Source organism: Galeopterus variegatus, unplaced genomic scaffold (genome assembly GCF_000696425.1).
Source record: "Galeopterus variegatus unplaced genomic scaffold, G_variegatus-3.0.2 Scaffold5278, whole genome shotgun sequence".
Classification (NCBI taxonomy): domain Eukaryota; kingdom Metazoa; phylum Chordata; class Mammalia; order Dermoptera; family Cynocephalidae; genus Galeopterus; species Galeopterus variegatus.
The window spans coordinates 117335-141249 of NW_007731389.1; positions in this window are offsets into that span (position 1 = coordinate 117335).

Here is a 23915-nt window from a genome sequence, read left to right on the forward strand (position 1 = left end):
CTTCCCCCACAGCAAGTGATCCAAGAGAAAGAGGAAGGAGCAAGTCATATGTCATCTATGACCTAGTCTTAGAAGTCACACACTGTCACTTATGCCATATTCTGTTTGTAATAAGCAAGTCACTAAGTCCAGTTCATGAAGTCAACCAGGGAAAAGAGGGAGGCATAAGCACCACCTCTTTAAGGGAAGAGTGTCAAAGAATTTGTGGACATATGTTAACCATAACAAATAGCAAGGAATAAGCACATTGCCTCTCCACCATTGTTCTGAACAACTCACCTTTAACATCAAACTTGCATACCCTTTCATCATCATTAAAGATGGTTTATGATTCTCAGCATGCCTCTGGGAAGGAGGTCACACCCACCAGCCTAAAGCAGTCTACCAAAATATTTCTTTCAACCCACATACACCAAACATCATTCACACAATTTTCTCCATATAACAATATTTCCACTGATATTTCAGTCCCACTGTGAGATTTATAGATGCTCCAGGTTATAGTAATGTCCTAAAGAACAATCTTGCTGGACTTTATAGCTCTGATTGAAGGTAAAAGATTGTGAAGAATATCAAGCTTAGGGGAACATTTCCTACAGATGATATTGCTTTAAAATTGCACCTAAGAATTTGCCTCATTGTCTCTGGTCCAGCAAATGTATACCAGAAAACTTTCTATATTATTGTTAGCCTATATAGCTTTTTTTTAAAGAGATGTATTATGTCTCTCCCATATAGAACAGAAACAGTAAGAGTTCTGAAAAGTTGTAATTCTTAGATTTCTTTAACCTATTCTCAACCAATTATTGGAAGTAGCTTGGGTTATTACTCCGAGCATGGAAAATTCTACCCAAACTCTACTCAACTGAAAGGCTAGGTCTCATACTTACACCTGTTCAGAAAGTGAACCCATTTCGCATAGTAATAACACAAAAAGCTCAAGGTTTTCACTTTGTAGTAAGCTTCTTTATAGCATTTCTAGAGACCCTGAGATTTCAAAGGCCCAAACCTTGAAAGTTATGTGTGGAATAACACAGACACTTAAAAGGGTTGTCAGAGGAGGCTGTGCCTGCCCACCAGCATTTATTTTCAAACTACAGATGTTTATCATTAATTATCATTAGAAATTTATCACTAAGCTTCTAAATGAAACTTTCTCATGAGATTTCAGACATTTTCACTCCGGTATTCACCCCTTCCTTGGCAGACACACCAACCCTGACAGCAGACAATGCTGTGAGTGTGACCTGCGAATTTCAAACATACAAGGAAAATAGTTTCTGATTTAATGCTGGAAAAATTAATTTGGTCATCAGATTTTCAAATCAATAAATATATGGAATATATGTTTAAAATGGTATGGTATTTCTTTCTGATAGAATTTGTATGTTGTAAATCAGAAAAGTGCCATCTTTTCATATTATACTGTTGAACCATAAAGAACTAGAAAATATCAAACATTGAAAGTTTTGGCCTTCTGCCTACATAACTTTGAGTAGTAAGTTGCATAATTTGCCAGCACTTACCCTCTGCTTTAACCCCTACCTCTTTATTTTTCTGGAGTTTTCTCTTTTTTTTGGTAATTTTTAATAGCTCTTAATATAGAAATTACTATTCAAATATTATGTATCTTTATTATGTTCCATTATTTTTAAAAAACACACAAAAAAAGAAAAAGATGTGAATTCCTAGTGGCTTCCCTGTTTAATATTATTGAGAATTTTACAGCTCGAGCTTGAGCTTTCCTCAGTTTCACTCACCATATGTAAAATTCAGTGTTCAACTACGTGTAAGGCATTTTTAGACATGCTTTGGGAATTTAAATTATTGAACACAGATACACATAATTTCAGTCTTTAGTTTTAGATATGTACTTAACATTACTGACAATTGAGTGCTATGCTTTTATATTTAATTTAACATTTTCTTTCAATTTTCTACTTCCACATCTCTTCTATCATCAGAAAACTACATGGGACAGAATGAGAAAAATTGACATTGAATTGAAATAACTGCCTTTGGAGAGAGTTTTTATTCAAAAACGGGTTTATTCCAGATGATGTTTTGCTTGGTAATGTGATTGTGACTATGAAATTTTATCTGGCTCAATTCTCTTCTTCCCATCGAGAGCAGGGCTGGTACCATGCTTTTCTAAGCCCATTAAGGAGCAGCCTCTTTCTCAGATCCTATTCCAGGCTTTTGGAAGCATAGAAATGTCCTAAAGAACAAGCTGGATGCTCATATTAAAACTCCACGTATGTGCCCTTCTCCTTCTAGATGTAAGGTGGCTGGATCTCACATTTGCGAAATAATGTTGGTGAACAGACAGAATCACTTAGGAGAATTCTTGAAAGTCATGGAGGAATAGCTTTCTTCCTTCAACCCCTCTACCTCGGGTCAATCTCCTGAAGATCTAGCCTTGTCTTATAAAGAGTCCATGCCAGGGTGTCTCTGGCTGGAAATAGGAGCAAAAGAAAAGCTACCCATGTCATGTCAAATTTACGTAATTGTATTCTCCTTTATAGAAAGGAAAGTGTCAGGGACAACAATTTAAATCAAGAATTAAATGTACTTTTTTTGGCAGCTGGCCAGTATGGGGATCTGGACCCTTGACCTTGGTGTTATCAGTACCACTCTCTAACCAAGTAAGCTAATAAATGTACTTTTGACAAGCATATTGCTTTCTGGTGGGAACCAATTTGCTCGGTGAGTGCACCCACCTAATCCTATTTAGGATTACTGAATTTCAGAACTGAAAGAGATTTTTAGTGACTCCAACTGGAGTCAGGCTCTTAGAGGTCAAAATATCACTTTTATTATTGATAAAGCTGTTTATGAAATGAAAGTTAGGACCTGTGGCCAACTGAGCTTGCTAATGTTTCCTGACATACTCTGCCCTACACCACTCCCACCCTGTCCCCTAAATCAGACCCTGGAACAGAACTTGAAACTGATTCAGTTTCATCCAGGACTGAAAGTTTATGTGCTTATGGTCTTTTTAATAGATCAGTTCCTCCCAATTATGATCTGTGGATTAATGGCTGTCAGCCACCAATCAGGTGGGGTAAGAAGCCAGAGTGCTGCTACTCTGTGGAAGTGTCTCTACATGGAAGCAGAAGTAGAAGCACACCACCTCCCAACATTTATTACGGGCAGTCCCATAGGGATTCTGGTGAATAAAATCCTCCATTTCATCTCAAAATAATTTGAGAGCTGTCTAACAGGAATATACCACAAATTATTAATACAGAAATGTCTAATTCTTAATGATATATAAAAGACACTCACTAATCTCTCACGAACATATTAGCAAAAAAAAAAATCAGTAAATTTAAAATCACTATAAATATCATTTCTCTCTCAAAGTTTTATGACAAAATTTGTCTAACATCTCAAATCATGAATAATTTTAACAGCAAACTTATTGGACAGAAGAAACACTGGAAATAGAACTGATCTGTATGAAAGAACTTTAATATTACAACTAAGAACATGAGTTTTGCTTGTAATTTAATTCTAAATTATAGTACTTTTAAAACCAAAAATTAAATTTCAGTAAATGACATTACACTACATGGTATTACATTACAAATATCTTATGGAAGCCATCTGTCAAAAAACGATCAAACCAACAAAGGCAGTAACAGATCCATACGATAGGTATTCAATGTACTTGTTGAGTTATAACAAGGAATGACCATATACAAAATCTGAAGAAATCTTTTATCTTGGAACATTAAGATCTTTAATTCACTCAGGCTCACCAGTTCAATAAAATACGTAAACACAAGGCTATGAGCTTACATGTTATGGTCTGTAATAGAAATACTATTTATGACAGAAATTTACTGAAATGAAACTGGCAGGATCCTAAAAAATTATTCAAGTTGCTCAAATTATAAAACATAGAGAATATTTCATCTGAGATTCCTTTAAATTTAATTCCTTCATGAGAAATATTTTTTCCTTAAATTAAAATTTTCATCTGTAGTATATCTTATTTAGATTGTAATGAAAATCCATACTACTCTATACCATTTTGGTTGATCTATTTAGTCAAGACAAAAAGTAATTTTTTAAAAAAAGCAATATATAAATAGCACCTAAAGACCTAGGGAACTGCAAACAAAAGTTGTTGTTACACTTCATTGAGCATCCTAATTAGAGGTTCTATATTGCTTTGATCCGACCACTTCTATTCTCTTCTGGATGATCTCATCCACTCCCATGACTTCACATAACATCTTATATGTTAATTACTTTCAAATATGTGTACTCCAGCCATCACCTCTCTCCTGCTGTGTCGACCTGTATTTCTTTCTATGAGAGGACAAGCTCTTAAAGAGGTTTACAGTTTCATAAAGGGATACAGGCAAGTAGACAAATTTATAGAAGTGTTAAAGATAGTACTATCGGTTTATATGAAGTGCTGTGAAGTTACTACAGAGAGAGACAGGAAAAGCATCAGAGAGGAAATAATATTGCAGTCGATGTCTAGGGGAGGGAGAAATAGAAAGGGAGGAAGAAGACTGGCATTGTAGGGAGAAATAAGTGAGAGTCAAATTTCTGAATCATGAAACAACCCATAAGGTAGTTTTCTAAGACTTGGGCCCTAGAGTGCAAAGTGCGGAATGCGCAGAAATCAGGCAAGGGGCAAATCAGGGAGGATCTGATGTGTCATACTTGGGAATTTATATTTATTCCATATTTCTTATATGTACCTATTGTGTAGCAATAAGGAAACATTAAAGGGCTTTTTAAGCAAAGGAGAAACAGGATCAGATCTGGATATAACGGGGCGGGTGGGGGGAGTCTTCTATTTTAGCCCCTACTGCCTTCTAAACAGCGTGAATTAAATTTGTTCTGGTGAGACCCTGAAGAGATTTGGCTGTACAAGTTTGAGCAAAAAGCTAGAAAACCTGAACTGCTGTGCTTTCCAAGAAAGAAAAAATTTCCTAGGATAACTGTAAGGAAATGGGACAGAGGTGGGAAAAGCAAGCAAAACGGCCAAAGGCAGTGCCCCTACATCTTCTAGAAAGTACTAACTCACAAACATTTTGAGTGGCCAGATCTTTTGTCTGTTTTTTGGTAGAAACTAAGCTTCACTTCAAGATCAGTGCCAGAGACAGTACTCATGGAGCAGGTCACAAGGACAGAGAAGACTGTGAGGATTTTGTGACAAACAGACCCTAAGGTGGCTCCCCAAGATCTTTGCCTCCTGGTGTTCACATCTCTCATGTATGTACCCCTTTAGGTGTGGGCAAGACCTGTAACTTATTTATAACTAATAAAATATGGCAAAGGTAATGTCACTCCCTTGATTTACATTGCTCTGTCTTGCTAGTAGACTCACTCTACAGACTGTAACTGCAGAGCTGATGAAGTAAGCAGCCATACTGGGAAAGGTCACATGGAAAGGGACTGTAGGTGGCTTCCAACTATGGATATCCTCTAGGTGCTAAGGGCAGCCTCCAGCCAATAGTCATAAAGAATCTGGGGCTCTCAGCCCTACAATAACAAGAAAATGAATTTTGCCAAAAACCTGAGTGAACTTGGAAGCAGATTCTTCTCCAGTCAAGCCTCCAAATGAGAACATAGCCCTGTTGACACTTTCCAGCCTTGTGATACCCTAAGCTGAGAACCCAGATAAAGTGTACCTGGACTCCTGACCCACAGTAACTGTGAAAAAATAAATGTGTGTTGTGTTAAGCCTCTAAATTTGGGGTAATTGGTTACACAGCAAAAGAACACTAATACAGATATAACAGCCCCCTCTGAAGTCCCCAACCTCCAAATTTACAAATATTCCATAATATGTGCCCCTCACCTGACCTCTGGGTTACATAGTTTTAGGAAAAAAATCACTTTCAAAGCAGATTGAGAGAACAGATTAGAGAAGTTTGAGACTACAGGCAGGAGGTAATGGCAATAGCCAAGGTAAGAAATGGTGAGGGTGCCATTTACCAAGTTAGGAAATGCAGGAGAAGAACAGGTTTAAAGAGAAACGTAATGAGTTCATTTGGGACATAAGTTCAATTAGCAATAATCGCACCTGGGATAAACCTCATTGGCTATGATACTGCCACTGTGCAAAACTTGATAAGTTCAAAGTGTCTGTAGATCCTCCAAGGGACGATAACCAGTAAGCTTTAGTACCAACTTCGCAAGATGCTAGTTTTGATCTAGCAAAATTCACGTTTCCTGATTATAACCCTTTATAACCTGACATTAACCTACCCTTTCAGTCCTCATCATGTATTCTACACTTCATGGAGCTCCTTGATGTTCCCCAAATAGGGCATGCATATTCACAATTCCATGTCTCTGCTCATGCTGTTTCCTTTGAGTGACATGCACTCCCCCTTCATATTTACTTATGAAAATACTATTCACCTTTTAAAATGCCAATATGCTGTGTTAGAATGTAGGTTCCCTCAAGGGCAGGGCTCTTTGTTTTGTGCACAAATATATCTCAAAAACCAAGAACAGTGTTTGGCACATAGTAGGCACTCAATAAATATTTCTTGAATGAATAGATGAATGTCTTGTCTAAAGCCATTCCTCATTCTCTCCCCCGTCACAGAGTACAGGTCACATGACACCATTCTAGTCAGAGAAATGCAAGGGGAAATCTACTAGGTGAATGGTTTGAGAAAGATATGTCTTTCTTGGTTAAAAAAAAAGAAGCAAGTAGAAAGTAGAAAGTTCTGTCCAATAGTGCTTTCTGCTTCCAGCCTTTGAAAACAGTTGTGATGCTTGGAGCTTCTGCATTCATCTTGTATGTGACTGTGATGAGAAGGCAAAGAGGATCACTGAGATACCAGCCAAGAGCCCTGACATTAAACTGCTAAATCAGTGCCAGCAAACACCTAATTCTTGTTATGTTAGAAAAATAAACCCCTCCTGTTTAAGATCTATTCATCTGCTATTCTATTACTAAAAATATTTCCAAACTAGTAGAACAGATTAAAAAGAACCTGGCTAAAAATGTGATATGGAAAATACTACTACATATGAAATAACTTTAAAATACCTATTTAATTTTTAAATTGTGTTTTTGAAAGTAGCACTTATGTATTTTTTTAAAATATCATAGTTACCCTATCTAGCAAGTGACTGTGTTGTCATGGTCTTCTCCGTCTCTTCTGTTAAACCTCATCCTGTGGATAATTATGTCAAGAATTAAGAAATTACAGTTTCAACAGAGTATGTTGGTCAACTCTGATTTCAGAGATAGGCCTATTAAAGTTAAAATGAAAATTAAAGGAACAGCATAAAGTAAAAATGGAAATTAGGATTAGTGGAAATTCAAAATTTATTAGCCCAAAAGTTTCAAAATGATTCTATTGCAAATAATGAAGCTGTACCTACACTTTTCAAAAAAGTTAAGATTTTTGATCTATAGAGATTGCAAAAGACTGAGATGATAATAACAAAGCATGTTCCATAATTTTGTGCCTATTTAAAATACTCCAAACCATTTACAGGACCATTTTTTTAAAGCCGTCTAAAAAGTACAATGAAAAAGAACTCTACACTTTTCTCTTTTTCACTTAGCTGGTGTCAACAGGGCCTAAGTAGTGTTTTAAATTGGTTTTATAAATGAATAGTGCAGCTAATCACCAGTTCCTAGAATTTTAAAATAAAGAAAACAAATATTCAATAAGAAACCACCAATGTAATAACTAATAATACTGGAGACTTTCCAATAGATTAAGAAAAGGAATCATTTATTAAAACTATTTCTAAGAAATTTCATTAACTGGAACTGTTCTGTGAAGAAGATACTCTCTTCCTTCTTATTTTATATTCATGGGCACTATTTAGTCAGGAAACACTTGTAAGGTTAAGAAAGTATTGAGCTGGGCCTGGAGTTGGAGGATATAACAATAAATAAGACAGAGTCCCTGCCCTTTAAGAAGCTTTCATTGTAGAGTGGAAGCCGCACATACATGTAAAGACAGGTGGAAAGCCTCTAAACCACACCCCAGCGGTTCTGTTAAAGTTGGGTCTATTAGAATCTAAGGGTGGGAGGACAGCCCAGATGGATGGCATTTTTATTTGTTTATTAAGCCGCATTTAAATTCCATACTAATGGAGTGGTCAGTATTAATCATTCACATGTGAGATAAATGTATTAGATGTAGCATAGGTGATGATTGCGAGCACTAATAAAGTATAACAAAACAAAATAAATGACAGAATGGAGTCAAGCTTTGTTTTTGTTTTTTTACTTTAATCAAGTATTGCTGTTATTTTAAGGGGTTAAAGGCAATGCTTCCTGAAATTTGCTTTTCTTGACAGTGCCTTGAGAAACAAAAATGAAGATACTTAGTAGAATTTCATATCTTGTCTCCTGGCAGTATTATGTTTTCAATTATACAAAATATTTAAGTCAGATGTATGCAGGTTAACCAATTCTTACAGGAATTTCTGCCATAATTTAAAATGTTATTATGGGTGATCCTCACTAAAAGAAAATTAATCACATTTTATATTAAGATAATTAGAACTGAAATTCAAAAATTGTGAGACTACAAACATATCTTCAAAAAGCCTTATATAAGAATATTCATAGCAGCTTTATTCACAATAGCCAAAAAAATAGAAATAATTCAGACGTCTATTGTTAGGTGACTTGATAAACTGTGATACTTTAGTGGGTTGAATAGTGGCTCCCTAAAAGCTATGTCCACTTGGAACCTGTGAATGTGACCTTATTTGGAAAAAGGATCTTTGCAGATGTAATTGAGGATCCTGAGATAAGATCATCCTTGATTAGGTGGGCACTAAATCCAGTGACACTGTCCATATAAGAGACAGAAGAAAAAGAAAGACACAGAGACACAGGGAAGAAGACCATGTGCAGACAGAGACGGAGATCAGAGTTAAGCTGCCACAAACCAAGGAACACCTGGAGCCGCCAGCAGCTGGAAGAAGCAAGGGAGGATTATCCCTAGAGTCTTCAGAGGGAACACAGATCTGCCAATACCTCTGGAGTTGCAAATGGAATTGCTCCAATAAGGAACTGAGGGTGGGGGAAGGGAGAGGTCAGGAACATATGAATATGTTCAAGCCATTTTCTTCCCACAACTTTTTGTTGTTTTAAGCCACAAAGTTTGTTGTAATCTGTTAAGGCAGCCCTAGGAAACGAATACAGGTATATTCATAAAACTGTGGTATATTCATACGATGGAATACTACTCAGCAATACAAAGGAATGAACTACTGATACCCTCAATAACATGGATGAATCTCACAAATAAATTGAGTGAAAGGAGACATACACTCAGACATACAGACACTGTAATTTTATTTATATGAAGTTCCAGAATAGGCAAAATGAGGGGCTGCCTGGTTAGCTCAGTTGGTTAGAGTGTGTTGCTGAGAACACCAAGGTCCAGGGTTTGATCCCTGTACTATCCAGCCACCAAAAAATAAACAAATGAATAAAATAAAATTTAAAAAGGGCAAAATGTATCTATGGGAATAGAAATCAGAATAGTGGTTAATCTCTGTGGACAGGGGTGGGGATTATTGACTGGAAAGGACCATAAAGGCACTTTCTGGGGCAATGGAAATATTCTATATCTTGATTAGGATGGTCATTACACAGGTGAATAATTTGTCAAAAACTCTTCAGACACTGCATGCAAGAGCTGCTATGCTTTATGAAATGTCAACTACATCTTAATGAAAATACTGAGGAATAAACCAAAACAACAAACAAATAGCATGAGGACTGAAATTATACACTAAACAGGGCTAGGCAAACTACAGCCCATGGGCCAAATCTTGTCTGCTGCTAGTAAAATTTTATTGGAATACAGCCAGGCCCAATTGTATATATATTGTCTATTGCTGCCTTTGTCCTCAAAAAGCTGAGTTGAGTACTTGTGACAGACACTGTATGGCCTGCAAAGCTAAAAATATTTACTATCTGGCCCTGTAGTGAGGCTTGAGAATTTGCATTTCTAACAAGTTCTAATAGGTTCCCATGTGGTGTGGTTGCTTCTGGTCCAGGGACAACATTTCAAGAACCACTATTCTCACTTAAAGTCAGATAAATTGGCAAATCATGTTTCCTTCACTGAAAGGAGGCAGAAAAGAGCTTCTTTGCTCTCAGGGTCTCCAAGTATAAGAGAGTGAGACACTCTTTTGCAAACACTTGGAAAGAGAGTGACTCCATCTACCTGTGTAGGCCTCTTTTTACTTGCAGACAGGAGTCAGTTTTCCTAGGCTATAGACCTCATATGTCCCACACCTACCCTCTCCTGTGGAGAAATCATGGATGTCCTCAAGGCACAGATTACCGCTAGGGGTCTATGGTGGTTGCTCTTAGTCCCTGAGTTGCTCCAATAAGAAATCGGGGACAGGAGAAAAGAGAGGTCAGGAACATATGAATATGTTTAAGCGATTTTCTTCCCACAAACTTCTGTGAGAGTTAAGAGATTAATAAAAAAAAAAAAAAAAAAAAAAAAAAAAAAAAGCCTAGTGCCTGGTACATCAAGAGCACTTAATAAATATTAGCTGTTATAGGGCCGGCCCGGTGGCGCACTGGATAGTGCGCCGCTTGGGAAGCGCGGCGGCACTCCCGCCCGAGGGTTCGGATCCCGCATAGAGACCGGCTCCCGCTCACTGGCTGAGCGAGGCGTGGGAGCAACACCGAGGCTTGCGATCCCATTGCCGGTCCCCGGTCCGGTACGGGGGCAACACTGAGGGTTGCGATCCGTTGCCGGACACGGAAAAAAGACGAAAGACAAAAAAAAAAAAAAATATTAGCTGTTATTTTATGACTTCAGCTTTTTTTTAAAGAGTAATATAGTGATTTATATTTTCCTTTATTGACATATTGTTTAATTCAGTTTTATTCTAGTATCCAAGTGTTTTCTTATTTGGTTGTGTCTTTTTAAAATTAAAACCTAGTTCATTGTACACATCTGTGGGGTGCAGTGTTGAATATCAATACCTGTGTGCAATATGTGATGCTCAAATCAAGATAATTAGTATATTCAACATTATACAATGTAATTTGTGTAGCCCTTTACCAATTCCTCCCTTACGTCCCTCTGACTCCTCCTTTCCCACCTCTGACAACCTCAGTTCTGTTCTCCTGCTTTTGAAAGTTCAGCGTTTTATTGTGATTGCTGTAAATTTCTCATTTTTTTCTTTTTTTCTTTTTTTAGCTCCCATTTTTGAGTGAGGACATATGGTACTTCTCTTTCTGTGCCTGGCTTATTTCACTTAACATAATTTTCTGTAAGTTCATCCATATTGCTGTGAATGGCAGTATTTCATTCTTTCTTACAGCAGAGTGGCATTCCATCATGTACATATACACTTTCCTTATCCATTCATCTGACAATGGACATTTTTGTTGCTTCCAACTATTGACTATTGTAAATAGAGCTGCAATAAACATGAGAGTACAGGTATTCCTTTGACAACAGGATTTCCATTGCTTCGGGTATGTACCCAGCAGTAGAATTGCTGGATCACATGGCAGTTCTATCTGTAGTTGTTTGAAGAACCTCCATACCATTTTCCAAAATGGCTGCACCAATTTACAGTCCCACAGTGTAGGAGGGTTCCCCTTTCTCCCCATCTTCACCAGCATTTTTTACTCTCTGTCTTTTTTTTTTTTTTTTAAAAGATGACCGGTAAGGGGATCTTAACCCTTGACTTGGTGTTGTCAGCACCACGCTCAGCCAGTGAGCGAACCGGCCATCCCTATATGGGATCCGAACCCGTGGCCTTGGTGTTATCAGCACCGCACTCTCCCGAGTGAGCCATGGGCCAGCCCATACTCTGTGTCTTTTTGATAATAGCCAGTCTAACTGGGGTGAGATGACATCTCAATGTGGTTTTGATTTTCATTTCCCTGATGCTGAGTCATGTTGAGCATTTTTTCATGTGTCTGTTGGCCATTTGTATATCTTTCTTTTAGAAATGTCTATTCAGCTCCTTTGCCCATTTTAAAATTGGATTACTTATTTTTTTAACTGTAAAGTTGTTTGAGTTCCTTGTATATTCTGCATATTAATCCTTTGTCAGATGCATTGTTCACAAATATTTTCTCTCATTTTGTACATTGTCTTCTCAGTCTATTAGTTGTTTCTTTTGCCATGCAGAAGCCTTTTAGTTTGGTATAATCCCATTTGTTTATTTTTCCTTTTGTTGCCTGTGCTTTTGGGGTTGTATTGATAATGTCTTTGCCCAGTCCTACTTCCTGAAGTGTTTCCCCTACGTTTACTTTTAGGAGTTTACAGTTTCAGGTCTTATATTTAAGTCTTTCATCCATTTTGAATTGATTTTGGTACATGTGAGAGGTAGTGGTCTAGCTTCATTCTTCTACATGTGGATGTCCAGTTTCCCCAGCACCATTTATCCAAGAGGCAGTCTTTTTCCCAGTGTATGTTCTTGGTGCCTTTGTCAAAGATCAGTTGGTTGTAAGTATGTGGATTGATTTCTACCTTCTCTATTCTGTTCCATTGGTCCAACTGTCTGTTCTTATGCCAGTACCACTCTGTGTTGGTTACTATAGCTTTGCAGTATAATTTGAAGCTAGGTAGTATAATGCCTCCAGCTTTATTTATTTATTTTTGCTCAAGACTGCTTTGGCTATTCAGGGTCTTTTGTTGTTCCATATGAATGTCAGGATTGTTTTTTCTATTTCTGAGAAGAATGTCATTGATATTTTGATGGGGATTGCATTGAATCTCTAGATCACTTTGGGTAGTCTGGACATTTTCACAATGTTAATTCTTCCAATCCAAGAGCGTGGAATGTGTTTCCATCTTTTTATGTCCTCTTTACTTTCTTTCAACAGTGATTTATAGTTCCCATTGTGGAGATCTTTCACCTCTTTGGTTAACTTTATTCCTAGGTTTTTTTGTTTTTTGTTTTTTTGGTTTTTGGTAACTATTGTAAATGGGCTTGCTTTCTTGATTTCTTTTTCTGCTAGTTTGTTGCTGGAGTATAAAAATACTACTGATTTTGACATGTTGATTTTTGTATTCCGAAACTTTACTGAAATCTAAGAGGTTTTTTTTTTTTTGTAGTCTTTAGGCTTTTCTACATATGGGATCATGTCATCTGCAAAGACGGACAATTTGACTTTGTCTTTTCCAAGCCAGATGCCCTTTCTTTCTCCTGCTTGATTGCTCTGGCTAGTATTTCCAATACTATGTTATAAAGGAGTGGTGAGAGTGGGCATCCTTGTCTTTGTTCCCATTCTTAAGGGAAAAGCTTCCAATTTTTCCCCATTCAGGATGATGTTGGTGGTGGGTTTGTCACATATGGCTTTTACTGTGTTGAGATACTTTCCTTCTATACCTAATTTGCTGAGAGTTGTTACCATGAAGAGATACTGAATTTTGTCAATTGATTTTTCCACATCTGTTGAGATAATCATATGGTTTTGTCCTTGATTTTGTTAATGTGGTATATCACATTTATTGCTTTGTGTATGTTGAACCATCCTTGCATCCCTGGAATAAATCCCATTTGATCATGGTGTATAATTATTTTGATGTGTATTTTTCTATTCCTTTTGCGAACATTATGTTGAGGTATTGTGTCTATATTCATCAGAGATACTGGCTTGTAGTTTTCTTTTTTTTTTGTTGTATCTCTGTCTGGTTTTGGTATCAAGGCCATGCTGGCCTCATAGAATGAGTTTGGGAGAATAGCCTTGGTTTCAATCTTTTGGAATAGTTTGAAGAGAATTGATATTAATTCCTTTTTAAAGGTTTGGTAGAATTCAGCAGTAAAGTGATCCAGTCCTGTGCTTTTCTTTATTGGGAGACTGCTGATTACTATTTCAATTTTGTTGCTTGTTATTGGTCTATTCAGGTTTTCTATGTCTTTTTCGGTTCAGTCTTGGTAGTTTGTGTGTGTCCAGAAATTTATCCATTTCCTCCAGGTTTTCAAATTTGTTGGCCTGTAGTTGTTTATAATAGTCTCTAATGATTCTTTGTATTTCTATGGTATCAGTTGTAATGTTACCTTTTTCATTTCTGATTTTTGTAATTTGGGTCTTCTCTCTTTAATTTTTAGTTAGCCTAGCTAATGATTTGTCTATTTTGTTAATATTCTCTAAAAAACAACTTTTTGTTTCATTCATCTTTTGTATCATTTTTTGGGTCTCCATTTCATTTAGTTCTGCTTTGATCTTAGTTATTCCTTCCTGTCTATTAATTTTGGGGGTGTATTGTTCTTGTTTTTTTAGTTCTTTGAGGTGTAGCATTAGGTTGTTTATTTGAAATCTTTCTATTCTTTTGATATAAGCATTTAATGCAATAAACTTCCCTCTTGGTACTGCTTTTGCAGTATCCCACAGGTTTTGGTAAGATGTGTCTTTATTTTCATTAGTTTCAAGAAATTTTTTGACTTCCTGTTTAATTTCTTCTTGGACCCATAGGTTGTTCAGGAGCATGTTGTTTAATTTCCATATGTTTGTATAGTTTCCAGAGTTTTGTTTGTTGTTGATTTCTAGTTTTAATCTGTGTGGCCTGAGAAGAACCTTAAAATGCTTTCAATTTTTAAAAATTTGCTGAGACTTGATTTGTGACCTAACATGTGATCTATCCTGGAGAATGTTCCATGTGCTAATGAGAAGAATGAATATTCTGTAGTTGTTGGATGAAATGTTCTGTAGATATCTGCCAGGTCAAGTTGGCCTTAAGTATAGTTTAAATCCTGAGTTTCTTTGTTGATTTGTTGCCTAAATAATCTGTCCAGTGCTGAGAGAGGTGTTCAGGTCTCCAAATATTATCGTATTTGGATCTATCTCTTTTTTTTATGTCTAGTAATGTTTGCTTTATAAATCTCTGGGTGTTCTGGAGGTGTGTGCACATATATTTATGATTACTATGTTTTCTTCCTGGATAGATCCCTTCATTATTATATAATAGCATTCTTTGCCTCTTTTTATGGTTTTTGCTTTGAAGTCTATTTTATCCAATATAAGAATAGCTACTCCTGCTCATTTTTGGTTTACATTTGCATGGTATATCTTTTTCCATCCCTTTACTATTAGTCTGCATGTGTGTTTACAGGTGGCATGAGTCTCCCAAAAACAGTATATAGATGGGTCTCATTTTTAATCTAATCAGTCAGTCTATGTCTTTTGAGTGGGTATTTTAATCCATTTACATTTAGGGTTATTATTTAAAGGTTTGACCTACTCCTGGCATTTCGTCTATTTTTGTTAGGATGTTTTAAATACCTTTTTTCCTTTCTTCCCCTTTAATTGTTTGTCTTCCATGTTAGTTGGTTTTTTGAGGTGGTTAGATAAAGTTTCTTTCTCTTTCTCCTTTGCATTTTTGTTCTACTAGTAGGTTTTGTTCTTTCTTATGTATTTATGGTAGTGATTATTTTTTTTTTTTTGGATTCTAAATGCAGTACTCCTGCAGTTTTTGTTTGTCTAGGAAATATATTATCTCTACCTCATTTCTGAAGGATGGCCTTGCTGAGTATAGTATTCTTGGCTGATAATTTTTTCCTTGTAGTATTTTGAATATATTATCCCATTCTCTTCTGGCCTTTAGGGTTTCTGTTGAGAAGTCTTCTGTTAGTCTGATAGGGACTCCCTCACAGGTAATTTGATGCCTTTCTCTTGATGTTTTTAAGATTCTCTCTGTCTTTGAGCTTTGCCAGTTTGACTATAATATGTCTCAGAGAGGACCTTTTTTTGATTAAATCCATTTGGGGATCTTCGAGCCTCCTGGATCTGAAGATCTGTCTCTCTCCATATACTTGGGAAGTTTTGCACTATTATTTCATTGAATGGGTTTTTAATGCCTTTTTCTTTCTCCTTCTCATCTGGAACACCTATGATTCACATGTTTGTGTGCTTGAAGTTGTCTGCTAGCTCTCAGATTTTCTTCATTTTTCAAAAATTCTTTTTCCTTTTTTTGTCCACCTGGGTTATTTCGAAAAGACCATCTTCAAGATCGGAAATTCTTTCTTCTGCTTGCTCTAATCTGCTGCTTAAACTCTTGTTCATGTTTGTTTATTTTGGTGAATGAATCCTTCAGCTCTAGGAGTTCTGCTACATTCTTTTTAAGGCATTAATCTCTTTGTAAGTTTCCTCTTTCAGATCCTGGATACTTTTTTTATTTTGTTGTGTCCTCTGAGTCTTCTTGTGTCTCATTGAATTTCCTTAAGATTGTTGCTTGGAATTCCTTTTCAGTCATTTCAAGGGCAACCTGTTCCATAGGGTCTGGTACTTGAGAACTATTATATTCCTTCAATGGTGTCATATTTTCCTGTTTTTCCCTATTTTTAGTATCTCTACATTGATGTCTAGCCATCTGGTAGAGCAGTTGTTTTTGCTATTACTCTGGAGTGGGCTTTGAGGAAAGTCTACCTCTTTAGATGTGTTTATGTTGATCATTGAGTGGGGTATTTCAGTATTGGTTCTAGGTAGATGCAGTAGTGTAGTCTCTGTGTGGGTACTTCAGCTGAATTCAGTATTGGAATTGCATGTGAGTGCCTCTGTGGCCTAGTCACTTGGGCACTTAGTGATTTCTTGCTGAGGTTCATGACACTATGTTGGTTCATCCCAGGCAAGCTCTTGAGTTCTTAGGAGGATATGCCTTGGTGCCCTGTTATTCTTTGGCTGTGATGGGTGTTCCTGGGTTAGCCTGTTGGCACTCCAGCTAGCTTTTCATGACCCTGATGGGTGCACTGGGTGTGCTGGTGCTCCTCAGTTTGAAGGGGTGACCCTGGGTGGGTTTTCTCTTTCCTACAGGTAGAGGCTCCTCCTGGGACCCTGCTTCCCCCCATTGGGGGATGGGTTGATGGTGACTGGGAATTTTCTTCCTTACTCTATTTGTGTATCCTGGGTTACTGTACTCTTGTGGGGTTCTGCATGTCTCTCTCTGAATCAAGACAGTTCCATGGGTGGCACATATACCTCCTATCCCCAGGTGTTCTACCACATATGGCAGCAAAATTCTCCCTGTCAGTTAGGCCACTGGGTCACGGGTCTGTGCTCTCTTACATCTTTCCCCAGGCTCCACTGGTGACTCTCCTTCTGTCTATGCTGATGAGTGATTAGTGGGCTACCTATAAGGTGTAACAGTGAGTTTGCAGTGGCAAACAAGGGTTTGCAGTGGTAGTTGCTGTGGTGGTGGCTGTCACGGACCACTTGCACAACACAGGTGCATGTGGCAGCAATGAGAAGTGCTGAGAGTGAGGTCACCAAGCCTGCTGCAGCCATCAGGCAGGCAGGTGGGGTTGCTTCCTGGGGTCACTGGGCATGCTGGTGTGTCTTCAACTTTTTTGAGGTGGATGTTTGCAAAGATGGTTGTATCATAACAGAAACAGAGTAAATTAGATGAACAGGTTTGTCAGGAAAGTGAACAGCTTAGTTAAGAACATTTTAATGTCTCTAAATGATATTTATTTTCATATTTATATATTTAAATCATGAATTTAAGGTTAAAATTGAGGAATTTTATAAAACAGTGCTGACAAGTAATCTGAGAGACAGGGGAAAGAGCAAAAAGTTTCTGGAGCTTCTTTTGGGAAATGGAGATGTAACCCAGTTGGAGACCTAACTAGCTAGAGGCTGGCTCATGGACACTAGTTTTTGAGAGCAGGCAGTAAGCACATGTTAAACTTGTGATGTGCTTTGGCAGAAGGTCCTGACATATGTCACTCATTCTTTAAACACATGGTTTCAAAGTTTCTAAACAAAGCTATGTCTCAACCTTGACTTTGCCCCCCTGGGGGAGAGGGGCATATTTTGCAATGCCTCATTAAATATTTCAGGGTTTTGCTTTCTGCAAAAAGATGTTCTTTTGGGGCAACAGTTCTACTGGGTTTTTTTTTTTTTTTTTTTTTTTACATTCTTTATTATTTTTATCTTGGCTATCCATTCCAACATTGTTTCTGTGCTTTATATACTTTCAAATTACCCTGAGACATTTACATAAGTTCTATGAATTACACTGACCTTACTTAAAGCACAAAACAACAACCAGAAAAATTTATATAAGTTTAACTGAAATTTATTACATGTCATAGGATATAGATTTATTTGTAAAACTTTGGCAGCCATTCTGTGGCTTTTTAAAGTCAAATTATGAACCTATAGCTTTAGAAAATCTACATAGTTAGCATTCTTAGAAGTGAAAATGCGTTTATGAAGCTTGTTCCATGTGATTCAGTTAAATTCATTTCAACATTTATTGTGTGACTGGTAGGTACTAGGGAGACAGAAGTGAATAAATGACAAGGTCCTTGTCCTTCATAGGAGTTCATAGTATTTTTAAACATGTGTTTGACTATTTTGTTTCCTTGACTCTCTCCCCCATGAGACTATAATTGTCTAGTCCCTAGAGGAGGAAGTGACTCACTCTGCCAGGGAGTCTGAACTTGGAGGTGTCATTGAGTAGGGAACTTTGAGTTGGCTATTGAAGGATACTAAGAATTGGAGTGAGGAAGTAGGCAGAAAATGGCAAGACATTCTAAATGGAAACAACAGAGCAAGTGTAAAAGCACTGATACAGGAAATAAATACTAATATTGACCAGCATTTCTGTGTGGCAATAGCTCTTGGGCTCATTTTGAGAGGGGTGCATGTGAGAAGGTAAAAAGTTAGGTGAGACCAAATGGTGAACTGGTCTTTTTCTGCTTTAAGGAGTTTTGATTTTGCCTGTAGGTGGCTGGGAGCCATGGAAGCTTTGTAAGCAGCAGAGTGACAAGATCAGATTTGTGTTTTGGCAACAACTTCAGAGTCAACAGTACAGAACCACCTCAGACAAAATGTCAAGCTAGGGTGCACCCACAACAGCCCTCAGGAGGCAGAACTTCATTTACTGCTGTTTTCAAATGTCTGATTTGACATTGACCTTAAACTCTGTTTTAAAATTATTATATAAAATGGAACAGTTACTGAAAATGAACTAAACTAAGGCCTTACCCAAAGCCTTATAGACCAAAATGAAAGTTCAAAATTGAGGATGTCAAAGGATTTCAGAAAAAATGCACACACACACACATTAAGTATGAAGTTAAATAGTAAAAATAGGTTTTCAGTATCTTTTTAGCAACTCAACTAATTAACATAGGACTAAAATCCAAACTACCTTTGTGTGAGGGCAGAGGGAGTTTGATTGTTGGTATATACTGCAGAGCAATTAAATATTTTACTAAAGAGAGTCGAAAAGAGAGTTGGGGTTTGTGAATCAATCAATCTGAACTTCAAAGGGAAAATTTGCAACCTGAAAGAAGAAATGTACAAGGAAATCAATGCCCTAAAAAAGAATGTAGAAGAGCTTGCCGAGCTAAAGAATTCATTCAACAAAATAAAAAACACAACACAGAGAGTTTAACCAGCAGGCTTTCAGAAGCAGAAGAGAAAACTTCTGACATTGAAGATGGGCTGTTTGAAAAAACACAGGAAGACAAAAAAAAAAAAAGAAAGAAAGAAAGAAAAGAAAAGAAAAGAAAACAGAATTAAAAACATTGAAGAAAATCTAAGAGAGATATCAGACAACCTAAGCACTCAAATGTCCGAGTTGTGGGTATTCCAGAAGGGGAAAGAAAAGGAGATTGCATTGAAAACATATTCAACAAAACAGTGGCAGAAAACTTCCCAGGTGTAGGAAAAGATACAGATCTTCAGATCCAGGAAGCGCAAAGATCTCCAAACGTATCAACTCAAAAAGGTCTTCTCCAAGACATGCTATAGTCAAATTAGCAAAACTCAAAGACAAAGAGAGAATCTTAAAAGCTGCAAGAGAGAAGCGTCAAATCACCTATAAGGAAGCCCCAATCAGGCTAACATCAGACTTTTCATCACAAACCCTAAAAGCCAGGAAGGAATGGGATGATATATTCAAAATACTAAAAGACAGAGATTGCCAGCCAGGAATTCTCTACCCTGCAAGCCTGTCCTTCTGAAATGAAGGATATATTTCTCAGACAAACAAAAAATGTGAGAGTTCACTACCATACAACCACCCTTACAAGAAATTCTCAAGGGAGTACTGGGTTTAGTACCTGAAAAATAACTACCACTGCCATAAAAACTAAAGAAAAATCAAAACTCACTAGTAAAATAAAAATGGTAACAATGAAGAGGAAAAAAAAGTTTATCTACAACCTAAGGAACCAACAAATACAAAAAACAAACAGTAAATCAGAAAGAAAGGAACAAAAGACACTTAAGACATCCAAACAAAAATCAATAAAATGCTAGGTGTAAATCAACACTTTTCAATAACAACTCTTAATGTAAGAGGATTGAATCCACCAATCAAAAGACACAGACTGGCTGACTGGATTAAAAAGGAGGACCCAACTATATGCTGCCCTCAAGAGACCCACCTCACCCATAAAGACTCACATAGACTAAGAGTGAAAGGATGGAAAAAGATTTACCATGCAAACAGAAATGAAAAACAAGCTGGAGTAGCTACACTTATATCTGATAAAATAGACTTTAAAAACCATAAAAAGAGATAATGAGGGCCACTACATAATGATAAAAGGATTGATCCATCAAGAAGAAATAAATGTCATAAATATACATGCACCCAATGTTGGAGCAGCCAGATTTATAAAGCAAACTCTTTTAGACGTAAAGAAGGAAATAGACACTAATACCATAATAGCAGGGGACCTGAAAACCCCACTGTCAATATTGGACAGATCATCTAGGCAAAGAACCAGCAGAGAAACACAAGATCTAAACAACACTCCAGAGAAATTGGACTTGGCAGATATCTACAGAACATTCCATCCAACAACTTCAGAATATTAATTCTTCTCATCAGCACATGCATCATTCTCCAGGATAGATCACATGTTAGGTCACAAATCAAGTCTCAACAAATTCAAAAAAATTGGAATTATCCCATGTATTTTTTCAGACCACAATGGATTAAAACTAGAAATCAATAACAAATGAAATTCTGCAAACTATACAAACACACGGAAATTAAACAGCATCCAACTTAATGACATATGGGTCCAAGAAGAAATCAAACAGGAAATCAGAAAATTGAAACTAATGAAAATAATTATGCATCATACCAAAACGTGTGGGATACTGCAAAAGCAATACTAAGTGGGAAATTTATCCCATTAAATGCTTACTTCAGAAGAATGGAAAGATGGCAAGTGAACAAACTAATACTTGACCTTAAAGAACTAGAATAACAAGAACAATCCAAACCCAAAGTTAGATGGAAAGAAATCATTAAGATCAGAGCAGAACTTAATGAAATTAAAACCCAAAAACAATACAAAAGATCAATGAATCAAAAAGTTGGTTTTTTGAAAAGATAAATAAAATTGACAAACTATTAGCATGACTAACAAAAAAAAGAAGAGAGAAGATCCAAATAACAAAAATTAGAAATGAAAAAGGTGATATTACAAATGATACATCTGAGATACAAGGAATCATTCGAGACTACAATAAACAACTATATGCCAAGAAATTTGAAAATCTGGAGGAAATGGATAAATTTCTGGACACACACAGGCTACCAAAACTGAGCCAAGAAGATACAGAAAATCCGAACAGACCAATAACAATAAAAGAGATTGAAGCTGCTATTAGAAGGCTCCCAACAAAGAAAAGCCCAGGACCAGCTGGATTCACAGCAGAATTTTACAAAACATTCAAAGAGGAATTGACACCAATTCTCTACAAACTCTTCCAAAAGATTGAAACAGAGGCAATTCTCCCAAACTCATTCTATGAAGCAAACATCACCCTGATACCAAAACCAGGTAAAGATACAACTAAAAAAGAAAACTACAGGCTGATATCCTTGATGAATATAGATGCCAAAATCCTCAATAAAATACTAGCTAACAGAATACAGCAACACATATACACAATTATATACCATGATCAAGTGGGATTCATTCCAGGGATGCAAGGTTGGTTCAACATATGCAAATCAATAAATGAGATACACTATATCAATAAAATCAAACACAAGGACCATATGATTATCTCTATAGATGCTGAAAAAGCATTTCATAAAATTCAACACTCATTCATGATAAAGACTCTCTATAGGTTAGGTATAGATTGAAAGTATCTCAACATAATTAAAGCCATATATGATAAACCCACCGCCAATATCATCTTGAATGGGGAAAAGCTGAAAGCTTTTCCTTTAAGAACAGAAATGAGGCAGGGATGCCCACTCTCACCACTCTTCAACATAGTGTTGGAAGTACTAGCCAGAGCAATCAGAGAAGAAAGGAAATAAAGGGCATCCAGATTGGAAAAGATGAAGTCAAACTGTCCCTGTTTGCAGATGACATGATCCTATTGAACAGCCTATAGCCTGTACAAAAAACTCTTGGAAAATCAATGATTTCAGCAAAGTAGCAGGATACAAAATCAACACACAAAAATCAGTAGCATTTCTATTCTCCAATAGTGAACATGCAGAAAGAGAAATCAAGAATGCTTGCCTATTTACAATAGCCACCAAATAAATAAAATACGTAGGAATTGAGTTCACCAAGGATGTGAAAAATCTCTATAATGAGAACTACAAACCACTGCTGAAAGAAATTAAAGAGGACACAAGAAGATAGAAAGATATCCCATGCTCATGGATTGGAAGAATCAACGTTGTGAAAATGTCCATACTACCCAAAGTGATCTACAAATTCAATGTGATCCCCATCAAAATTCCAATGACATTTTTCTCAGAAATGGAAAAAACTATCCAGACTTTTATATGGAATAATAAAAGACCACACATAGCCAAAGCAATGCTGAGCTAGCTAGCTAAATAAATGAATGAATGAATGAATGAATAAATGAATAAATGAATAAAAAATAATAAAAAGCTGGAGGCATAACTACCAGACTTTAAACTATACTACAAAGCTATAATAACCAAAACAGCATGGTACTGGCATAAAAACAGACACACTGATCAATGGAATAGAATAGAGAATCCAGAAAACAACCCACACACCTACAGCCATGTGATCTTTGACAAAGGCACCAAGCCTATACACTGGGGAAGAGACTGCCTCTTCAGCAAATGGTGCTGGGATAACTGGATATCAATATGCCTGAGAGTGAAACTAGACCCATACCTCTCACCATATACTAAAATCAACTCAAAATGGATTAAAAAATTAAATATACACCCCGAAACAATAAAACTTATTAAAGAAAACATAGGAGAAACCCTTCAGCAAATAGGGCTGGGCACAGACTTCATGAATATGACCCCAAAAGCACGGGCAACCTAAGAAAATATAGGAGAAACACTTCAGGAAGTAGGACTGGACACAGACTTTGTGAATATGACCCCCAAAGCACAGAAAACCAAAGGAAAAATAAACAAATGGGATTATATCAAACTAAAATGCTTCTGCACAGCAAAAGAAACAATTAATAGAGTTAAAAGACAACCAACAGAATGGGAGATAATATTTGCAAAATATACATCTGACAATGTGGAACTGAAACAACTTTACATCAAAAAACCAAGTAACCCAATTAAAAAATGGGCAAAAGAGCTAAATAGGCATTTCTCAAAGGAAGATAAATGAATGGCCAACAGACACATGAAGAAATGCTCAACATCACTCAGCATTCAGGAAATGCAAATCAACCACACTGAAATACCATCTCACCCCAGATAGGATGGCTAATATCCAAAAGACTGTGAATGATAAATGCTGGTGAGGTTGCAGAGAAAAAGGAACTCCCGTACATTGTTGGTGGGACTGTAAAATGGTGCAGCCTCTATGGAAAATGGTATGGAGTTTCCTTAAATAATTGCAGATAGATTTACCATATGACCCAGCTATCCTACTGCTGGGAATTTACCTAGAGGAATGGAAATCATCAAGTCGAAGGTATACCTGTTTGCCGATGTTCATTGCAGCACTCTTTACAATAGCTAAGA